Source organism: Triticum aestivum, chromosome 6B, assembly GCF_018294505.1.
Source record: "Triticum aestivum cultivar Chinese Spring chromosome 6B, IWGSC CS RefSeq v2.1, whole genome shotgun sequence".
NCBI lineage: Eukaryota > Viridiplantae > Streptophyta > Magnoliopsida > Poales > Poaceae > Triticum > Triticum aestivum.
The window spans coordinates 345,328,620-345,347,262 of NC_057810.1; positions in this window are offsets into that span (position 1 = coordinate 345,328,620).

Sequence of the window (18,643 nt, forward strand, 5' to 3'; positions counted from 1 at the left end):
ATTTCTCGAATCCATGGCGGCAACTTGCATCAGATGCACGTGAACTAGAGGAAGTCACATCTTTCATCCGAACATATGCTTCATGAACGGGACATGAGGGCAATGCTTATAAAGTTTCCAACACTAGTGTAATGTTCAACACGGATCATGGAGGAGACAAAATGCTGCTGATGGCTCAACAACGAGTCATTGAGATTTCCATATGGATGGAATTCCACAATCATGTGAACATGGTGATAGCATTGGTCAGCCCAAAGGATATAATGGTGTATGCTTGAGGGATCAACCACGAGTAAGACAACATTATGAACATTGTTGGTTCTGATTTGATATAATGATAGTCCACACTCAAATCAATGACTGGACAAGATGATAGGTCCATTCATTGATCGCGAGGGTCAATCGATGAAGATACCATCTTTCTTCAACACATATACAAGATATATCTTAAAATGAACTTAGTCGGACAAGCTTCCATCTTCCAACTCTCCAAGTTGTTGTTTAGCTAAACCAACTAGCTCAGGGGTATCCAACACATGCTCTTGGAGAATGGATGGTTAATAAGAAAACCAACTTGATCACGAACTCAACATAGCGGTCAGGTGATGACCCGGTGATACTTTTGAGAAGATATTCGAAAAATAACGAACCACGGACATGTTACTAAGATTGAGAACAATCTTGCTTTTCAGTGGAAGACGACATGATCAAAAGAGCGAGCGATTGACACAATCCTAACTCATTAACCGAAAAGTGCATCGGAAATAAGGACTAGGTGACAGATCAATCTTATATTGCTAATTCAATAATCAACATGCTAAGAATGAGGTTATTGTCCATTTAACTACCAAGCAACGAAGTTGCTAGGAGTATAGATTTCACACATCACAATTCACTTGTCGGCACTCCGGTTGCGACAACACGGAACCGAGGAATGAATAATGATGGAGAGAAGTATCACTATGTCAAGAATTCATAAGCGAAGGTGCAATTCTCATGACATTCCTGACTTAAAGTGGGTAATACTGCAGGGTAGAACAGAATCAAAAGTTGTATTAGCATTTTGATCTGCGGAGTATGACTGCTTTGACCCAATCCTGGAAATGGACAAGGTACTCGAGTTTGTTTCTCCTAGTCATTCCGAAATAGAATGGCTTGACGGACCGCAGGAGTAATAGGCATGGCCAAACTATATGATTTTGTAAGGATAAGCTTTCTTTGGCTATGCTATTTTTAAAAGACATAAACTACTTGGTTAGCATGCTTGAAGTATGACTATTTTTATGTCAATATTAAACTTTTATCTTGAATCTTTTGGATCTGAACATTAATGCCACAATAAAGAGAATTACATTGAAAATTATGTTAGGTAGCATTCCACATCAAAAAATCTGTTTTCATCATTTACCTACTTGAGGACGAGCGGGAATTAAGCTTGGGGATGATTGATACATCTCCAACGTATCCATAATTTTTGATTGTTCCGCGCTATTATTTTATCTGTTTTGGATGTTTAATGGGCTTTATTATGCACTTTTATATTATTTTTGGGACTAACCTATTAACCAAAGGCCCAGTGCAAATTGTTGTTTTTTGCCTATTTCAGTGTTTCGCAGAAAAGGAATATCAAACGGAGTCCAAATGGAATGAAACCTTCAGGAGAATAATTTTTGGAACAAACGCAATCCAGGAGACTTGGAGTGGACGTCAAGGAAGCAGGAGGCAGCCATGAGGTAGGAGGGTGCGCCAAGGGGGGTAGGCGCGCCCCCACCTCATGGGCCCCTTATGGCTCCACCGACCTACTTCTTCCGCCTATATATACTCATATACCTAGAAACATCCAGGAGCACCACAAAACCCTATTTCCACCGCCGCAACCTTCTGTACCTGTGAGATCCCATCTTGGGGCCTTTTCCGGCGCTCCGCCGGAGGGGGAATCAATCACGGAGGGCTTCTACATCAACACAATAGCCTCTCCTATGAAGTGTGAGTATTTTACCTCAGACCTTCGGGTCCTTAGTTATTAGCTAGATGGATTCTTCTCTCTCTTTGGATCTCAACACAAAGTTCTCCTCGATCTTCTTGGAGATCTATTCGATGTAATACTTTTTGTGGTGTGTTTGTCAAGATCCGACGAATTGTGGGTTTATGATCAAGATTATCTATGAACAATACTTGAATCTTCTCTGAATTCTTTTATGTATGATTTGTTATCTTTGCAAGTCTCTTCGAATTATCAGTTTGGTTTGGCCTACTAGATTGATCTTTCTTGCAATGGAACAAGTGCTTAGCTTTGGGTTCAATCTTGCGGTGTCCTTTCCCGGTGACAGCAGGGGCAGCAAGGCACGTATTGTATTGTTGCCATCGAGGATAAAAAGATGGGGTTTATATCATATTGCTTGAGTTTATCCCTCTACATCATGTCATCTTGCCTAATGTGTTACTCTGTTCTTATGAACTTAATACTCTAGATGCATGCTGGATAGCGGTCGATGTGTGGAGTAATAGTAGTAGATGCAAAATTGTTTTGATCTACCTGTCGCGGATGTGATGCCTATATACATGATCATGCCTAGATATTCTCATAACAATGGAATTTTCTATCAATTGCTCGACAGTAATTTGTTCACCCACCGTAATACTTACGCTATCTTGAGAGAGCCACTAGTGAAACCGATGGCCCCCAGGTCTATTTTCCATCATATAAGTCTCCGATCTATTTTATCTTGCAATCTTTACTTTGCAATCTATATCATAAAAATACCAAAAATACTTATCTTATTACGTCTATCAGATCTCACTTTTGCAAGTGGCCGTGAAGGGATTAACAAACCATTTATCATGTTGGTTGCAAGGTTCTTATTTGTTTGTGAAGGTACGAGGGATTTGAGTGTAGCCTCCTACTGGATTGATACCTTGGTTATCAAAAATTGAGGGAAATACCTACGCTACTTTGCTACATCACCATTTCCTCTTCAAGGGGAAACCAACGCATGCTCAAGAGGTAGCAGTGCCCTGGTGGGCTGGGCCGCTGCTGGGGTTCACAGTAACTGGGCCAGCCAGGTAAGTTTCCTTTCTCTCTCTCTTTTCTTTTGTTTCAACTTTCTATTTTTTCTGTAGTCTTTGTGGCTTTTCTAAAAATACCCATACACGTCCAAAAATCATGAAACTACTCATGGCCATTGTTTAGAATGTATCCAACAGTAAACATTTTAGTTTATGATTATTTGAGCATTTAAATGCCCAAATGCAATTAACATACGATTTAATCAAGTGACCTTATGATGTCCTAGAAAGTGTGCACCATTTTTGTCAGAGATTCTAGACCAAGGCAAAGATGATGAAAATTTTAGAAGGGCATTTTGGGTTCAGTGAAAATGATTTTATTTGGACCCTAGTTGAATTTCATTTCCTGCTAGGGTTCACTAGCCCCCATTTCAAAGTTTTCATAAAATTTAGACATGATGCATGGAGGCTATTGCAAAGACAGGCAAGTCCTGAGCTGGGGCTGTGACTACTCACCCCCACTAAACAAGAGTCTCGTCCCGAGATTCAAGCATAGGGTAAGATGAAGGGGGGAACACAACTAACAGAAACTTCATGATCCAACTAGCACTTTATAAGAACGTCGATTCCTTCATCATCTTTGTCTCGACGACTTGCTCTGAGAACTCCAACCAACAAGACAGTGAGAAGAAAGGAAAACTCTAGGAGGATCGATCTTCTTGAAGATCGAACAACTTAGGATCAACTCGTGGAGTGAAACATTGAAACATCTCTCGAGCTGAGACACGGAACATACATCCAAAGGGATGGGTTGAAACAGATGACGAAGGTTCACTAGGTAGACAACAATTTCACACTTAAGAGGGTGGTGAACGGTTGTCAACGTAGCAAGGATTTGAGTTGCCATGATACCATAACGAGACATTTTGGAGGAGGTGACTCGTAGAATTATCCCTTAAGTGGCAAAAAGAATTACTTTTGATATAGAGATCATTGAGACACTTTATACCAGCCTAAGGCAATTCACCAACAATCGTTTGGTGGGGTGCAAAGCAATGGCATAGCCAACTAGAATAGATGATGTGGATTACCTTGTTGAAGACAACACAAGGGGTGATTTTGCTTATCACCGGAAATGGATGGGACCCATGGTAGGACCACTTTTGAAAATGATCCTGATCAGTAATTACTGAGAAGGGTAATCCAGAGTAGGATGGCAAAATGGTGGTGGAAGCTGGGAACAAAATGCAAATGATGGGAATAATTCTAGTAACTGGGAATAACTCAACAGACGAAAGTGATTCCACAGTTTGAGAAGTTATAGCATAACCGAGGGAACTCAGAGCAATCCCAGTTAGAGAAGGATGATAACACCTAGTGCTTGTGCGTGCTCTCAAGAACTTAAGCATTTCCATATTCATCAAGGTTTTACCAATATCCATGTCAAGGATCCTGGTAACACAACATACCACCATGATGGATATTGGTGGAGGATGCAGATACAAAGGAAGATAACACTTTCACAGATTTCACCTTAGCGAGGCCAAGGGGACAAATCTGGATGATCGACCGAGAGACATTTAGCACTCCGCTTCTAATGTTCTCCTTGATGTACTAGCGTATCCCATTCATAGATATGGTTTTTATATCTAGAACACCAAGTAAAAGGTCGGACTTCAGGAACACCAAAAATCCATAAGGGACAACTAAGGAGTAAATCCTACGAAATCCTTATGGAGAGGTGGTCAACTTCCTCTATCAAGATACTACAATAACATGTCTTCCGGCAGCGTGTGTTGGCCACAACATCCACCTTACCGATTATAGAGAGACCAATACTATAGTTCTTGGGACACGTTCCAACCATCATATCTACCTGAGATATAGATCTGGTTGCGGTAGAATAATCCAGACTCAACAAGTCCAGGAAGAAAAATGAATGTTTGCAACACAAATCGACGAGATGACGTTGCGAGAGTCTCGGGAGATGGACTAGGATAGCAAGCTCCAAAATATGAGCTCATTCTGCTACAAACATGTGAACACGTTATCCCAGACAAACACGATCACATGGTAGTCTTACAACAAAACACTACCGAGTTCAGGAGGGGAACCATCAACGAGGATAGCGAAGTCCTAAAATAAGTCATGATTCTTAAGAAGGAACTTCTTCTCCTTGAACAAATCAATCAGTGGCTTGGTGTGCTAGGGACACATATAGAATGAAGGTTGCAAGTCTGCAAACCACAGAATACTTCGCACATATGCATGAACGATTTGGGATGATTCCAAAGGAAGCAACATTGAATTTCTCGAATCCACGGCGGCAACTTGCATCAGATGCACGTGAACTAGAGGAACTCACATCTTTCATCCGGACATATGCTTCATGAACGGGACATGTAAAGTTTCCAACACTAGCGTAATGTTCAACACGGATCATGGAGGAGACAAAATGCTGCTGACGGCTCAACAATGAGTCATCGAGATTTCCATATGGACGGAATTCCATAATCATGTGAACAAGGTGATAGCATTGGTCAGGCCAAAGGATATAATGGTGTTTGCTCGAGGGATCAACCACGAGTAAGACAACATTATGAACATCGTTTGTTCTGATTTGATTTGATGATAGACCACACTCAAATCAAAGAATGGACAAGATGATAGGTCCATTCACAGATCACGAGTGTCAATCGATGAAGATACCATCTTTCTTCAACACATTTACAAGATATCTCTTAAAATGAACTTAGTCGGACAAGCTTCCATCTTCCAACTCTCCAAGTTGTTGTTTATCTTAACCAACTAGCTCAGGTGTATCCAACACATGCTCTTGGAGAATGGATGGTTAATAAGAAAACCAACTTGATCACGAACTCAACATAGCGGTCAGGTGACGTCCCGGTGATACTTCTGAGAAGATATTCGAAAAATCATGAACCACCGACATGTTACTAAGCTCGAGAACAATCTTGCTTTTCAGGGCAAGACGACATGATCAAAAGAGCGAGGGATTGACACAATCCTAACTCATTGACCAAAAAGTGCACCAAAAATAAGGACTAGGTGACATGATCAATCTTAGATTGATAATTCAGTAATCAACATGCTAAGAATGAGGTTATTGTCCATTTAATTACCAAGCAACAGAGTTGCTAGGAATATAGATTTCATACATCACGATTCACTTGTCGGCACTCTGGGTGCGACAACACGGAACCGAGGAATGAATAATGATGGCGAGAAGTATCACCATGTCAAGAATTCATAAGCGAAGGTGCAATTCTCATGACATTCCTGACTTAAAGTGGGTAATACTGCAGGGTAGAACAGAATCAACAGCTGGATTAGCATTTTGATTTGTGGAGTACGACTACTTTGACCCAATCATGGAAATGGATAAGGTGCTAGAGTTTGTTTCTCCTAGTCATTCCGAAATAGAATGGCTTGACAGACAGGAAGAGTAATAGGCATCACTCCTGGCTATCAGTTGATAGACGAGGGCCACGAAACAACTAAAGATGGACAACTCAAAAGAACATATGATTATCTGAGTTGTGGATGCATGGTTTAGCATGTCGAACAAAGTTCAACAGGCCCCTTCTGGATAATGCATGCAGAAACGTAGGACTGGCAGACTCACAATGTGGAATGGAGAACTCATCAAGAGCACTCTTATTGTGATCTATTGGTTCAAAAGAAGTTCTGCCGAAAATGGTTCATGGTATTTGGAAGAATGAAATACCACGGACCTCAGGGCTATCACGAAGGTTACTAATATCCTAAGGGAACTAGCAAACACCATTAACATGAAGTGGGTAGGGTGAATCTCGGGTTCAGAAATCCAGGAGTAGAATGCCTACTAACTAAATGGCATCACGGGATACTTTTGAGAATGACGGCTAGAATCATCACACTGGGACACTAAACATGGCTAGATTACTAGCTGATACTATAAGACACCTAGAGTCATAATAAGAGCTTCAACATATATGTCGAGGCAATGGAGTACCTCAACTCAGCAATTAGTGTGACTAACCTGGCCTAAAGGAAAATCAAAACCAGAGGGAAAGGATTTTTCAAATGCATCAGATTGTTGAGAAACCTAGGACGACTTGGACAGCATAACGGCTGTAAATGTTTGAAAATATTTGAGATATCCTACAAAATCGTGGCATAACCAATCGATCATCATAATATCAAGGTTCTGAGATCAACTATGAATACACGGAGATAGTAGGAACTGAACTGAGGCTCGAGTCCAACAATCTTATAAATCTACAGATTAGTTACACGTGATCCTCATAGAAAGAAGAGAAAGCCTAGTTCCTTAACCCAATAGGAAAGATAAGATGACTCAGATAAGAAGGCATAAGGTAAAGGAGTAAAAAGAGCCTTACGTTCCCATTCACAATCAATTCCCTTATATAACTAAAGAATTTCTAGACTCAACTTCGACCAGTTTGGCTTGGTAATCCTATAGGCAGTCAGGCTCTGATACCAAAGCTGTTAGGACCCCGATCCTAAGTCACACCGATCTAGCATGTAACACATCATATCACTTTGCGGCCTCATGCACGATATTCCCACGGGTGCCACCTTACCTGGCCCGGGACCGTTTGCGCCTTTTGGCTCACGTATATGATAGTGCCACTAGCATCCATATGACAAAGAACCCGGGCTGACATGACTAGTCGTGGACCCAAAGTGGCGCTAACCTACAGGGACAGGCATACATGACCCAACAATGAACGTGTCGATCAACAACGTATGAACCCAAGTCGTAGCAAGCTACATGGACTTAAAGGGACCATGTGTGATATTTCCCTGAAGGGACAGGCACAGGAACAAAGAAGGACACATGCCGGCCAGCCTAAGTGTTCCGGAGCAGTAGCAAGCTACCATGGCTCAGTGGAAGCACTAGGAGACATTTCCCATTAAGAGAGGCTACCAAGGATGAACAACTAGGTTGTCAGATCCCACACATACCAAGCATTTCAAATCATAAACACAATATGCTCGATATGTGCAAATACAACAAGACATCACAACATAACTCTACGACTCAAAGTATTTATTCAATAGTCTCCGAGGAGCGAGATATTACAAACATGGGTCTCTCGACCCATCATTCAGAGCATACAAGTCAAAGCACACGCGGAAGCTTCACATGTCTGAGTATAGACAACTATAAATGAAAAAGGCTGAGAAGCCTGACTATCTACCAGATCCTGCCGAGGGCACAAGATCATAGCTAACAAGCTAAATGTTGAAGTCCACGCAAAACAACTAGCAAGACTGAAGTCTCTCTGCAAAAACATAAATTAAGCAAACATGAGTTCAAATGTACCCAGGAAGACTTACATCAGATCTAACTACATATGCATCATTATAAACAAAGGGATGGTAGGGTTTAACCGCAGCAAGCCATCTTAGACTAGGTGGCTATCCTAAACTACGACTGCAAGGAACTCTTTTGATGTGGTGCACACGAGTCCACATATTCACCATATCAATACACCACTATGGATCCACTCCCATCTCCCTACGAGAACGCCATCCATAGCACTCACGCTTATCTTGTGCATTTTAGAGTATCCTCTTCCACTTGTCTAGGAGCTATATAGGCAACCCAGAGGTCCTTGACCGCGGACATGTCTATTCGAATAGATTATTTATAACCCTGCAGGGGTGTACTTCTTCACACATGTTTCCACCACTTAGCGTCTGCACACGACATGTGCTAGGCAAACTTCAAGCAAAATCCGACGTGGGTGTAGACCAGGACCTGACTAACTACACAAGTCCCTAGTCCAGGTTTATTGCCTATTCAGGTTCCATCCACAGGGAGTCCGGCCAAGGTTTCCACATAGGGACCCGAACAATGTGTGCAGGGTTCCCGAGACACCAAACGGGCGCCCGGTACACCATGCCACATGCCTACCGCATCACAGGCCACCCCTCGAGTCAGCGCTGCACACGCCCTCCAGCAAACTACAAACACCAGAAACTACTTGCAAATCCTGGATAGAGGACACGGGCGGTTAATAAGTCGAGCGGGGTCATATTTCAGGGCCGAACATTTGGTAGTAGTTGTATCATGGATCACAAACACAGAACTTAGTTTCCGAAGACGGCTTCAATGAGACAACCCACCATGTACTCCTACATGGCCTCTCACCGCTACCTTTACCATATCATGTTCACATGCTTATCTCACACACAGTAGGACATGTTCACAACATTCCGACTCATCCCCGATGAATCAGACCTGACTCAACTCTAAGCAGTAGCAGGCATGACAAACAAGCATGAATGAGTAGGCACATCAGGGCTCAAAAAAGTCCTACTCATGCTAGTGGGTTTCATCTATTTACCACAACATGTAACAGATATGTCGTTGTTGTCCTAATGCAGTAAAAGAGAGCAAGAGCGAGAGAGTGGGATTGTATCAGAATGAACAAGGGGGTTTTGCTTGCCTGGCACTTATGAAGATAGTATAGTTCTTCATCTGTGTCATTGATCACATCGTCGAAACCACGTCTATCGTAAGGGGACAAATACCGGCAACAGAGAAGGAAACACAATCAATGCAATGCACAGTATGATGCATGATCATGACATGGAAAAATGAGTGTGTTGTGCTAATACAACTATAACCAGATGTGTTTGGGTCATTTTGAACCAAAGGTTCAATCCCAAAATCAACTTATGAATTTACATAGTGCCTTATCATGTTTTGCACTAAACATTAAGGTTAAGTTGCTTAAACATGCATGAAACAAGTATATATTGATAGATTGGATTTTTCTGATCATTTTTCATATATAATTTATCTTATTTGGAGTTATAGATAATTTTCTATGAATTTTAGAAGTTTTGGGCATTTTCTGAATTTTTTGATTTATTTTAAAACCAGAAAATCACTTACTGTGTCAGCATAATGTAATCCTGAGGTGAGCAGGTCAACTGACCCGGTCCAGGTCAAACCGGACCAATGGGGCCCACTAGTCAGTGACACATATAACTAATAGAGTTAGTTAGTGTTAGATTAAGCATTAATCTAGGTTAATTAGCACTAACTAAATGTAACTGAGAATTAACAAGGGCGGGCCCACGCATTAGTGACCCTTGGGGGTCAAACAAGGGTCAAACCCAGGTCAGCTCGCCGGAGTTGACCCGCGGCTCATCGACGGCGATGCCAGAGACGGCAGAGGGCATTGGTATTCCTCCTCCGGTGACCAAATGGTCGGTGGAGGGCATCTACCTGACGCAGGCACTCGTCCGCGTCGAGTAGTAGTAGTGGCTGGGCCTGAGATGGTAGGAGTCGTCACCAGCATCGACCTTGGCGGGCCTCGGAGCTCGGGTGAGCTCGGGGTTGATGCTATGGTGGTCGGGGAGGCTCGTGCGGGGCACCTACGTGCTCTACGCGGCGCGGGGAGGGAGCTGAGCACGGGTAAGGGAGAGAGAGAGCTCGCGACGCACACCCGTTTTAGGCTTCAGGAAGTTCCTGTAATCCAACACGAGAAGAGCACGGGTTGCCATTACGCTTGCCGGCCGGCCATTGGTTGCTCCGAGAGAGTGGTGAGGGCACTGAGGGCCTGGTGTGGTGGCGCTTGCGGGGTTGCCGCGGGCCAGAGCTCGACCGCTCAGATTTAGCGATTTTGCAGGGATGGACCCATGCACAAGCGCCGTGCCAGCGCGAGGGGCTCCAAAGGTAGGTGTCAATCGAGTAGGCGATTATCACAAGCAGGTTAAGCATGAAAGGCAAATCAGCTTAGATAGATGAAGGAAGGATACATGCCCCTGGGTCAGGCCCGAGCGGCTTGGGGATGATGCAACCCGAGGAGCGCCCCCAGCAAGGTAAATTAAAAGCATAAGCAAAAGGGATACATGCCGCAGGTGCAGACCCACGCGACCTGGGAATAATGCAGCCCTGAGGGCGCTCCCAGCTGAAATGGACTTGAAAGATGTCACCTGATACCCTTGTAGAGCGGGTGTTGGAGTAGCTGATGATGCGCGGTGAAGAGGCCGATCCTCATGAGCCACTGGAGCGTTGAGCCTCGGAAGGCTCTGTGGGTCTGGGCGGTTCCTCGAGGACCATCTCCATCTCCGCCAGGACAGCGTGGTGCCCGACCTCCTAAGCTGCCAGAATGCTCCGCAAAAGGCGCTGGTGAGCTGTAGCCGCGTTCGGCAGGCCGAAAGGCATGCGAACGTAGCTGTGCGGCGGACCCTCGCAGCGTCCCACGCGTGAGGGCCAGAAGCGTGCCTGAGACACGACTCGGCTGAGCCCGGGTTTCGGATTTCGGGTTCCGGCAGACCCTTGAGGTTTGAACTCTGGGGTGCGCGCGAAGATCTTTCCCCTACCAACTCACGTCTCGAAGCCTCGCAAGGGATGTAAGCTAGAAAGAGGAACACATAAGGGACACGAGGTTTATACTGGTTCAGGCCACCATTGAGGTGTAATACCCTACTCCAGTGGTGTGGTGGATTGCCTCAGGGGCTGATGATGAACAATAAAAGGGAGAACAACCTCACGAGGGGCTGTTCTTGAGCTGGTGCGATGAACTGCTTGGGTGAGTTCAGTCGCCTCTCTTTCTCTCTCTAGTCTACCCCAAAATCTTGTTTTCTACTCTGTGGTGGTTAGCTCTATTTATAGAGGGAGGCCCTGGGCCTCTTCCCAAATAATGAGCGGGAAGGGCGCCAACAATTGGCCATTTTGAAGGGGAACATCTAGTACACTTATCCTGACTAAAGTTGGCCTTCGACTGCCAAAGACTCTGACGATGACGCCGTCCTGGGCTCGATGGTGACCTCCATCCTACCGTCCCGCTGGTCTTGGTCTTGTTGCACCGAAATGGTAACCTTTGCCTGATGCCTTGGCCTGTCCTTGCCCCCTTTGCACCGAAGGGGAAATAAGGACACTGCACAGGCCGGCACCCGCCTGGTCTCGATTGTTATCGCTTGCCTCACAGGCACCTTGCGAGGTACCCTGCCTTGATATCTCCGCCTCCTCGCGAGCCCACCTGATGAGGCTGCTCCTGAGGAAGCTTCCTGTCGTCCGCCCCGCGAGGCTTGGCCCCTCGCGAGCGTCTTGAGGTTGAGCTGATGAAGCTGGGCTGCACTGGGCCTTCGCTTGAGCCACGCCGCAGGCCGCAGGCAGGCAAGTCTGGGGACCCCCATTCTCAGAACACCGACAGTAGCCCCGAGGCCCAAGGCGCGCCCGGACATGGCTTAGCAGAGAAGCGAAGGGGCAAGTGCGAAGTGCCGCAGGCCCCAATACCCTGCAGCCTTGGGTGCCGCGTGGCGTTTGATTGGACGTGGGCGCCTCTGCTTCCCCATGATGCCTTGGCAACCGTACGACTTGACAAGTCCCTGCATGCAAAAACGGGTCATGATTACCTGTGATCGTGGAGGCCGACGGTTGGCCTCCTCCTGCTATAAGTACGGAATAGCGAGAGCCCTTCCAGTCCATTCCTTCCTGCTACTCCCTTTCTTCTTCTTCCTCGCTCTTGCTCCACCTTATGCCAATGGCGCCGATCCGCCGGTTTTCTACAAAACAGAAGGGAAAGGCCCCTTGAGAGGGTCCCGACCCGCTTCCGCCGAAGAAGCGGCCAGTCCCCTGCCGCCGAGATGAGGGTGCTCAGCAGGGTCATCGAGGCCCTGGGACGAGCGGCCGCCACCTGGGTTTCTTCTGCCCTTGTACGTCCGAATCGAGGGCCCTGGAGAACAAGGCGTCGAGCGACACCGACGGTGCCACCGTCGACGCCGGCGAGTTATGGCGGTGTGCATCATTCCCCCTGGAGTCCATGTCGAGGGCTCTTCTCGCGAGCTTGTGCTTCACGCCGCCATGCCTCCTCGATCTTGGATTCGCCTTCCTCCCTCCTTCGCCTTCGCGATTCCGCTCTGGCTGGAGCACGCCGACTGCAACACCCCCGCGACCGAGGCGGAGGTCGAGGTTGTCGCCCCGGGCAAGGTCTTCCTGACCAGTGGCTGGGGCGAGATCGCCCGGGTCTGCCGGACAGGGGGCGCCCTCGTAATCCATCTCGAATACGATGGCGCCTCCTTGATGTTCTTCAAGGTCTTCTACGCGGAAGGACGCTGGCTGGAATGCTGCCCCAAGGGAGGCGGCCGGGGCATCGGAGTGGCGAGGACTAGGCCTGCCAACTGCTTCCCCAGCAGCTCCTCGGGCAGCAGTGGAGGAGCCAGAGGATCCAGCGACTCTGCCGAGCTTCACGCGACTCCGGAGACAAGCGATGATAGGTACGAACCCCCGAGCTCACGTCGCGCCCGGAGCAGGGTGGCTGCATCAGGCCGTCGGTGCTGCTGATCTGGATGGGGTTGGCGCCAGCGCCTGATGACCCACTGTTGATGATGGCGTCTCCTACGGAGGCACGCGTAGTTATCGCTCCTTAACACCTTTTGTTCCCTGCGAGGAATCGAAATGGCACCCAATGGGGGTATGTAAGGTGCCTGCCATGTCTTTTGTGAATTGTACATCCTTATCATGAAACGATGCGAGAGGCACGTTCTGCCCCGGCTCAGCTCCCCCTTTCTTTCCTCACGAGAGCTTGGTGCTCTACGCCGACAGGTCCCGGTCCCCAGGCAGGCTTCAGCCGTCGCTGGTATGCCAGGTTGCGATGCCGTGGTCAAGGCCAGGAGGTGAGCGGCCCAAGGTCCAGTAAGAGCCCCTGAGTTGCGATGCTTAGGAGGTACCCTTTAGCACTCAAGCAGCCTCCATTGGGCAAGAAAGGCAGGCAGTGTTGCCGTGACAGAGCTGCAGTAGGCGAGGGTTTAGCGCTGAGTCGATTCAGTTTTTGCGTGACTTATCTCGTAGGTTTGGATTAGTTTTCGGCGAGGTGCCAGGACTGCGTGGCGGCAGCTGGGGTGTTGCTGGGTTAGGTCCTCGTGAGCTTCTTCCCTCTGCCCCGCACTTTCCTTCATGCTCTACGTCCTCAGGTCCCAGCCCTCGAGCGAGCTCAGCCACCGCTGGTATGACAGGTCGCGATGCCATGGGTCAAGGCCAGGGGGTGAGGGCTGGAGATCCAGTAAGAGCCCATGAGTCGCGATGCTCAGGCGCCCCCCTTTTAACGCGCGAGCGGATCCTGCCGAAGAGAGGGAGAGAAAACTCACAACGCCCCCAGTGTTACTCCTGGAGCGGGTCGTGCATACCAATCACGAGGGAAAACAAGGTCTGTCGTTACGGTTGCCAGCCAACCATTGGTGGCTCCGAGGGAGTGATTGGGGCACTGAGGGCCTGGTGAGGTGGCGCTTTGCGGGGCTGCCACGGCCAGAGCTCGACCACTCAGATTTGTCGGTGTTGCAGGGACGGACCCATACGCAAGCGCCATGCCAGAGCGAGCGGCTCCAAAGGAAGGTATCAATCGAGCAGGCGATTAAGTCAAGCAGCTTAAGCATGAAGGAGCAAACTCATTTAGATAGATGCGGGAAAATCAAACGCCACTGGGTCAGGCCCAAGCAGCTTGGGGATAATGCAGCCCGAGGGGCGCCCCCAACAAGGTAGGCAAAGAACATAAGCAAAACGGATACATGCCGCAGGGACGGACCCACGCGACCTGGGAATAAGGCAGCCATGTGGGCGCTCCCAGCTGAAAATGGAACTTTGGAAGATGTCACCTGATACCGTTGGAGATGAAGGGATGCTGAAGTAGCGGACGACGCATGGTGAGGAAGCCGACCCTCACGAGCTCCCGGGACCAGGAGCCTCGGGAGGCTCTGGGGCGCAGGCGGATCTTCGAGGACCATATCCATCTCTGCTAGGACCGTGCAATGCCTGACCTCCTGAGCCTCCAGAACGCTCCTCAACAGGCGTTGATGAGCGGCGGCCGTGTTCAGCAGGCTGAGAGGCATGTGAACGTAGCTATGATGTGGACACTCGCAACGCACCACGCGCGAAGGCCAGAGGCACTCCCGAGATGCGGCTCGGTTGAGCCCTAGCACGTCGATGTAGATGCGCAGCCCACCATCCTCGCCTGGATGGGGGGCTACGGTGGGTAAGCAACGGCTGCCGTGCATGACTCTTGACTCCTGCAGCTCCTGATTGTTTTTCGTGATGAACTCCTGAGGGTTTGGCCCTCCTTGCCTCATACCTTCCTGAGGGAAACGTGCCTTGAAGCACGTCTCCAAGTGGTGCCCAAGCGCCTCCATCGTGACCTTGGCAAAGTCGATGGCCCTCCAAGAAAGAGCCCCGGAGCCTTGCCCGAGGAGGGCACCGTGTGCGCCTTCCTATGCGACAGAGGGTGGCACCCCTTGAACGAGCGCGGATCCTAATGCAACGCCTTTGGAGGTGCCTGCCTCCTGATGGTTTGGGCCAGGTGAAGTCTTCTTCTTCTTAGGGACCGCCTCGAGAAGGCTCCCGCTCCTGTGATCCGGGTCTTTGATTGCCTTGGCCTGGAAGGCACGCTCAAGAGAACACACCGCATCCTATTCTTCACAGGGGACTGTGATGACTCCACCGCTTCCAGGCATCTTGAGGACATTGTAGCCATGGTGACACACTGCAACGAACTTGGCCAGGGCTGGGTACCCGAGGATGGCATTGTATGGCAGGCGAATGTGGGCGACGTCGAAGTCAATGAGCTCGGTGCGGTAGTTGTTGCGCTGCCCAAAGGTGACAGGAAGGCGAACCTGCCCTATCGGAATGGTGGAACCATCAGTGACTCCTGAGAAAGGCTTGGTCGGTTGAAGCTGATCATATGGCACTTGGAGATTGTTGAACGTCTCGACGGACAAAACGTTGAGCCCTGCTCCACCATCGATGAGGGTCCTGGTGACTTGCACATTGCTGTTGACCGGGGAACAAAGCATTGGGAGGACTCTGTCCGTTGCCGCGCACTTGAGCTGATCCGCTGAACTAAACGTGATAGCGCACGCAGACCACCGGAGAGGGCGCGTGGCCTCAAGATTGGGGAGTACTACATTCACCTCGCGAGCAAACTGCTTGAAGATGCGTTGTGAGGCTGGGGCCTGGGCGCCACCCAGGATGCAAGCGATTGCGCGCGGCTCCTGGAAGCCCCCAGCCCCCTCGTCCTGATGCTGGTCTTCATTCCTCCTTGGCGGTGGTGGCAGAGGAGGGAAGCCTGCGTTGCCTTGTGGGAGATCCTCACGAGGCTGATACCTCCAACCTCCCTCGCGAGGCTGGTCCTGCCAACGGTCCTCGCGAGGTCGGTCATGCCACCCTTGGCGAGGGCCACGGTCTTCCCATCGTCCTCCACCTCTTCTTCCTCCTCGGTCATAGCCCCGATCGTTGCGCTCGGGACATTGGCCGATATGCCCATCTCGCACAGCCCTGAGCTCTTGGCATTCGTTGGTGTTGTGGGTGTGGAGGTCGTGGTACACGCAGTACCGGCTGCCCTTGGATGACTCGGGCTGATCCTGCCTCGCTTGGTGTCTGGCTCTGCTGCGAGGACAGCCGCTCCTTTGCGCTTCGCGTCCTTGACCTTGGGCTTTTTCTCTTCCGGATCAGCAGCTGGAAGCTCGAGGAGGCAGAGGCGCCCTTCCTCAGCGCTGGCGCACTTGGTCGCCAAGTTGAAAAGCTCCAGAGATGTGCACAGGTCTTCATGGATCGCTAGCTCCTCTTTCATCTTGATGTCACGCACGACGTCGGAGAAGGCTGAGATGATGGCTTCCTCAGTCACCCTGCGGATCTTGAGGCGGATGTTGTTAAAGCACTGGATGTACTTCTGCAGGGTCTCTCCTGGCTGTTGCTTGTTGCGGCGCAGGTCACTCATGGTCGGGGGCCGGTCGCGAGTGCCTTGGAAGTTGGCGATGAAGCGAGTGCGCATCTCGTCCCAAGAGGAGATCATGCCGGGAGGCAGGTTCAGGAGCTAGGTGCGGGCGCCATCCTTGAGCGCCATGGGAAACCAGTTCGCCATGACCTTTTCGTCCCCATTGGCCGCCTTGATGCCCAGCTTGTAGAGCTGGAGGAACTCCGCGGGGTCAGCAGTACCATTGTAGCGAGGAGGCAGATCTGGCTTGAACATGCCCGGCCAGGCCACACTGTGCAGCTCGGCGGTGAAGGCGCGGTAGCTTGCAGTGGCTACAGGGGGCCTTTGGTGACGAAGGGCTTGATCTTGGAGGTCTCCGCACGCTATCGCCAGTAGCAGCGCGGGGTCTTGGCACGCTGGAGCAGGAACGCGGTGATGGCGTGCTGGCGCTGGGAGCATGCGAGCAACTTGTTGAAGGCGAGGAACCTCTTGGCAGCTCTTTTCTTGTTGCGCGGGCGCTGGACGCGGTGGGTCTCGTCAAGGGGCTGCGCGCCTTGGGGCCAGGGCACCTTCTTGAGGAGGATGTGGCAGAGGTGCCTCCGGGGCTGCGTTGCCCGCGCAGGGCGGAGGGTGATTCAGCGAGAAGGACGGCGCAGGGGAGCCCCCTGCGGCGCTGACGACCTTGGTGATACGAGCGAGCCACTTGTCATAGAGGTTGTCGACGGGGCGATAGTGCAGGAGCTCACATGCCAGGAGCAGCGCGGCGTGCGTGTCCGCGGGAGCGTGACGAGCGTGCGACGACGAGCCTGCCGGGGTGAGCAATGGGGTGGCGGTGCGGCCTTCCCGCCGCACCGAGGGATGCAATCACGACGCCTGCTGCTCGTTCCCCACCGGGCCGGTGGCGGCGTGGGCGGCAGGCGATGGGGAACGACTAGGAGGCCCGCCGACGGGAGCCGTCTGGGCGACATGGGCCGCGAAAGCAGCTCGATGCTCGGCGCGGGCTCGGCGAGCGTCAGACATGGGCGCGATAGACGATGAACGCGAGGCGGTGGAAGAAGGATTCCGGCGCACCCCTACCTGGCGCGCCAAATGTCGGATTTTGGGTTCCAGCAGACCCTTGAGGTTCGTGCGCGCGAAGATCTTTCCCCTACCAACTCACGTCTCGAAGCCTCGCAAGGGATCTAAGCTAGAAAGATGAACACACAAGGGACATGAGGTTTATACTGGTTCAGGCCACCATTGAGGTGTAATACCCTACCCCAGTGTGTGGTGTGGTGGATTGCCTCAGGGGCTGATGATGAACAATACAAAGGGAGAATAGCCTCGCGAGGGGCTGTTCTTGAGCTGGTGCGATGAACTGCTTGGGTGAGTTCAGTCGCCTCTCTTTCTCTCTCTAGTCTACCCCAAAATCTTGTTTTCTACTCTTTGGTGGCTAGCTCTATTTATAGAGGGAGGCCCTGGGCCTCTTCCCAAATAATGAGCGGGAAGGGCGCCAACAATTGGCCATTTTGAAGGGGAACATCTAGTACACTTATCCTGACTAAAGTTGGCCTTCGACTGCCAAAGACTCTGACGATGACGCCATCCTGGGCTCCACGGTGACCTCCATCCTGCCGTCCCACTGGTCTTGGTCTTATTGCACCGAAACGGTAACCTTTGCCCGATGCCTTGGCCTATGCTTACCCCTTTGCACCGAAGGGGAAACAAGGACACTATGCAGGCCGGCGCCCGCCTGGCGCCCTCCTGGTCTCGATTGACATGGCTTGCATCACGGGCACCTTGCGAGGTACCCTTCCTTGATCTCTCCGCCTCCTCGTGAGCCCGCCTGATGAGGCTGCTCCTGAGAAGCTTCCTGTCATCCGCCCCGCGAGGCTTCGCCCCTCGCAAGGGTCTTGAGCTTGAGCTGA